This window comes from Myotis brandtii, unplaced genomic scaffold (genome assembly GCF_000412655.1).
Source record: "Myotis brandtii unplaced genomic scaffold, ASM41265v1 scaffold1563, whole genome shotgun sequence".
Taxonomy (NCBI): Eukaryota; Metazoa; Chordata; class Mammalia; order Chiroptera; family Vespertilionidae; genus Myotis; species Myotis brandtii.
The window spans coordinates 233,604-237,027 of NW_005355679.1; positions in this window are offsets into that span (position 1 = coordinate 233,604).

Consider the following 3,424-nt stretch of genomic DNA (forward strand, 5'->3'; position numbering starts at 1 on the left):
GTAGACCAGGCCCTTTCGTGAGCCCTCCCACCCGCTGCAGGGTCTTCCCTGAAGCTTTAGGCTGGTTGGTGGGTTAGGTCATTTCTTTCCCAGGAACTGATCTGGCTGCTTAGGCATTCTCCTGCCATACCCACGCCAGACACGTTCCTCACCCCTCCTCTGCGCTGGGCAAGGCCGGGAACGGCCCTTTTCTACCTTCCTTGCGTCAAGCGGTCAGGCTGTGGCAGGAGCCTGTGGGAAGGACACCGCTCTGGTTCCTGGCTGTCCCGGGGATGTCTCCCTCCAACCCCAGGGACAGCAGGCAGGTGCTCCGCCGGTGGATGAGAACAGCGGCCTCACTGCTGTCGGATTCCAGCACCCGGAGTGAGAGCGTGGCGATCGCTGCCAGCTCCGCGTGCATTCACACAGGGCGGGCGATGTTCTCCAAAGTCTCCGAAACAAGCAAGGCTTTCATCCCCCTGCAGAGGGGAGACCCAGCCCTGCTGGGCGAGAAGGGACCTGGGTGCTCATGCCACTCCAATGACGGGAGTGCAGTTGCTAGCACAGCGTGTGATGCGGCTTACGGCCCATGGTCACGGTGGCCGTGGTTTTTCAGACTCTAACAAAGTGCTGAGCCCAGTTACCTGACTTCATTTTCTTGTTCCTTGCTGAGCACTGACCTCCCTTCAGGGTTAGGGCCAGCTTTTGGGGGTAGGTTTGGGGGCGTGTGGAGAGAACCAGGATTTCTAAGATGGGTTTGCACCTCCAGTAGCCAGCCTGTCACACAGATGGGGAGGTCATGCTGGCTGGACAGCACCTGCGATGGGCCTTTCTCATGCTTTTGCCCATGAATCTCTAGGGAATCCTGGGGAAATGCAGATCCTGGTCTGGGGGCGGGGCAAGGCCAAGTTCATGGTGCCGATGATGTGGCTGCTTTAAAGACACATGCTGAAGAGCAAGGTGTGCGGGGACATCTGGGCTCAGGAAGGTCTTCCCAGGACAGGGAAGGCTCCATGCGCATGGCTGTGGCTGGAGGGCAGCGAGGCCTGTGGCCCAGGCTCCTGGGGTGGGGATGAGGTCAGAGTTTCTCCCCTGCTCTTCCTCCTCTGTCACTCTGTGGCCTGTGTCAGCCTAGGGGACTGCAGGTCCTCACTCCGAGGACCTGGCCCTGTACCGTGGTGCTTCTCAGGGCAGCACGTCCCCGCTCCCCGTGCCCACCCCCACCCCCGAGCTGAGCGTGCATGGAGCCAGCGTTGCAGAAAGACACAGGGAAGGGCCTGCTGTCTTTCCTAGCACTTTCCTGTGTGTTCCAAAAATGTCTGACAAAAGCAGAGGACACATCAGGATTCCTTGGCGACTCTTCCTCTCTCTTCCTTTATTTTATTGTCTTCTGTTTCCTCCCCCCATTTCTCACCACCCCGCCCCGAGAGCACTGTGCTCAGGGCCTGGGTTTCTGCCGCCCTCACAGCCTCAGCGATTCCGCAGGTGATGGCTCACCCTGGGGCTGAACCCCATCCTTCATTAAATACGAGGTGTCATGAGCCCCCAGACCTACTCAGCCACATTCACTCTCCTGATCAGTGCGACCTCCTGCATCTTCACACACTGTCATAATCCCGGAGCTCCCGTGGAAGGACCCACCTGGCCTCATGGGGTGCTTCCCAGAGGCCTGTGGGGGTGAGGGGGGTGGGGGGGAGAAGCGACTTCCACAACATCTATGGATGGACAACATGAGGACAGCCTTGTGCTGGGTCCTGTGGGGTGGGGTGGGGTGGGAGGGTATAGAGTCAAATCAGACCTGAAACTCCCCCACAAGGATTGCCTGTGGGGCAACCGCGAGTACCTGGCTGAAGGCGAGAAGGGGGATGATACAGAGACAATGCCCAAATGGAGGGAGTCATCCTGCCTGAGATCAAGGCAGGCTTCATGGAGGAAGCAGCACCTGAGACTTCCTTGATGAGTTAGAATCGAATGGCTGGAAGGAGAGATGGGCGAGGACACTGGGCTGGAGAAGGGCTGGGACAAAGGCAAGGAGGCCTGCGCCCCTCTGCCCCTAACTCGCCCCATCAGGCCTCACCAGCGGGATCCTAATCCTGACCACTTCTCTCCAACAGGATAAAAGGGCCGGTGGCAGAGGCCCCGGTTTCATTCTCTGATCCCCTGTCTTCCACTCCAACCCCAGGTTCACCAGGGTCCCAAGTCCTTTACCTGTCTGTCTCACTGCTACTCAGCACGCACCATTCTGGTCTTTCTAATATCCTGCAGTCTGCTAATTCTCCGTTACCAGAGGCAGGAGAACCAGGTTAGTGAGGTCGGGAGTGTGGGACCCTTGGGGCAGAGAGGGCGGGGCCTGTAGGAAGGGTCTTTGGGGAGGGTGGGTCCTGGAGGAGGGGGCATGTCATGTAGGGCTGCAGGGGTCCCTGGGGAGGGGTGCATCCTGTTGGGAGGAACAGGTGCTGCTGGGAGGGTGGTGATGCCTCCGCTAAGAGAAAGCCAGTGCTCCGGTCCTAGGCCAACGTGCGTGGGTTCACCCAAGCACCCCCTGGATGCTCCTGAATGGTCCTTCCTGGTCCCTCCCAAGAGTCTGGCACAGTTGCCATCACACCCACACGCTGCCTTGGTGACACCCAGGGTCCTGCCTCTGCCTGGCACCACTGCTTGCAGGGGTGGGCTTCTGCTCAGTGCAGCACCGAGGGCCAGGGCTCTCTGATGCGCAGCTGGGAGCTCTGCGCTCAGACCCTGCTGGCCTTCATGTGGGACCCTTCTCGGGAGGCAGTGCCACCGGGCGGGCGGGCGCCTGGGCTGGCTCTGCAGGAAGCACCTGAGGTGACATCTCAGGAGGGTGCCTGTGCGGGTGGGGCTGGGGGGCTGAGCTGTACAGGACAGCAGGACAGGGGACAATGGAGGCCAGGTGTGGGTGCTGCCAGGCAGGAACGCGGGTGTGGCACTCAGAAGCCATCCACCCTCCAGCCCAGGCCTCAGCCCCCTCCCTCCGTACACTCTCAGGGATAAGAGAGGCCCAGGAATTCTTAGGGCCCAGCAGGAGTCCCAGCGCCGCACCCCCCCTGCCCCAGCTGGTTTTATTCTGAGGCAGAGGAGCAGGGACAGCTCGGAGCTGGCTCTCGTCTTCGCTTTGGAGACTCCGTGTGGAGGACGGTGCAGAGGGGAGAGGCTGGAGCAGGCGAGAACGGCCTGGGGTGGAAAGCGGGTGCCTGGGCTACAGGAGGCAAGTGGGGCCTGAACTCTGGCCCAAGGATGACGGCGTGGTGGGGCCCTGGCTCATGAAGGAGGCAAGTGCCCCACAGCCTTCCTGTGCGAAGGATGCACCTGCGGAGACTTGGATGCCTTTACCCGCAGCTTCCTGCGGTCCCTTGTGCTGGGGCCCCGCAACCCCCCCCCCCCCCCCCCCACACACACACACACACACACACACACACACACACAC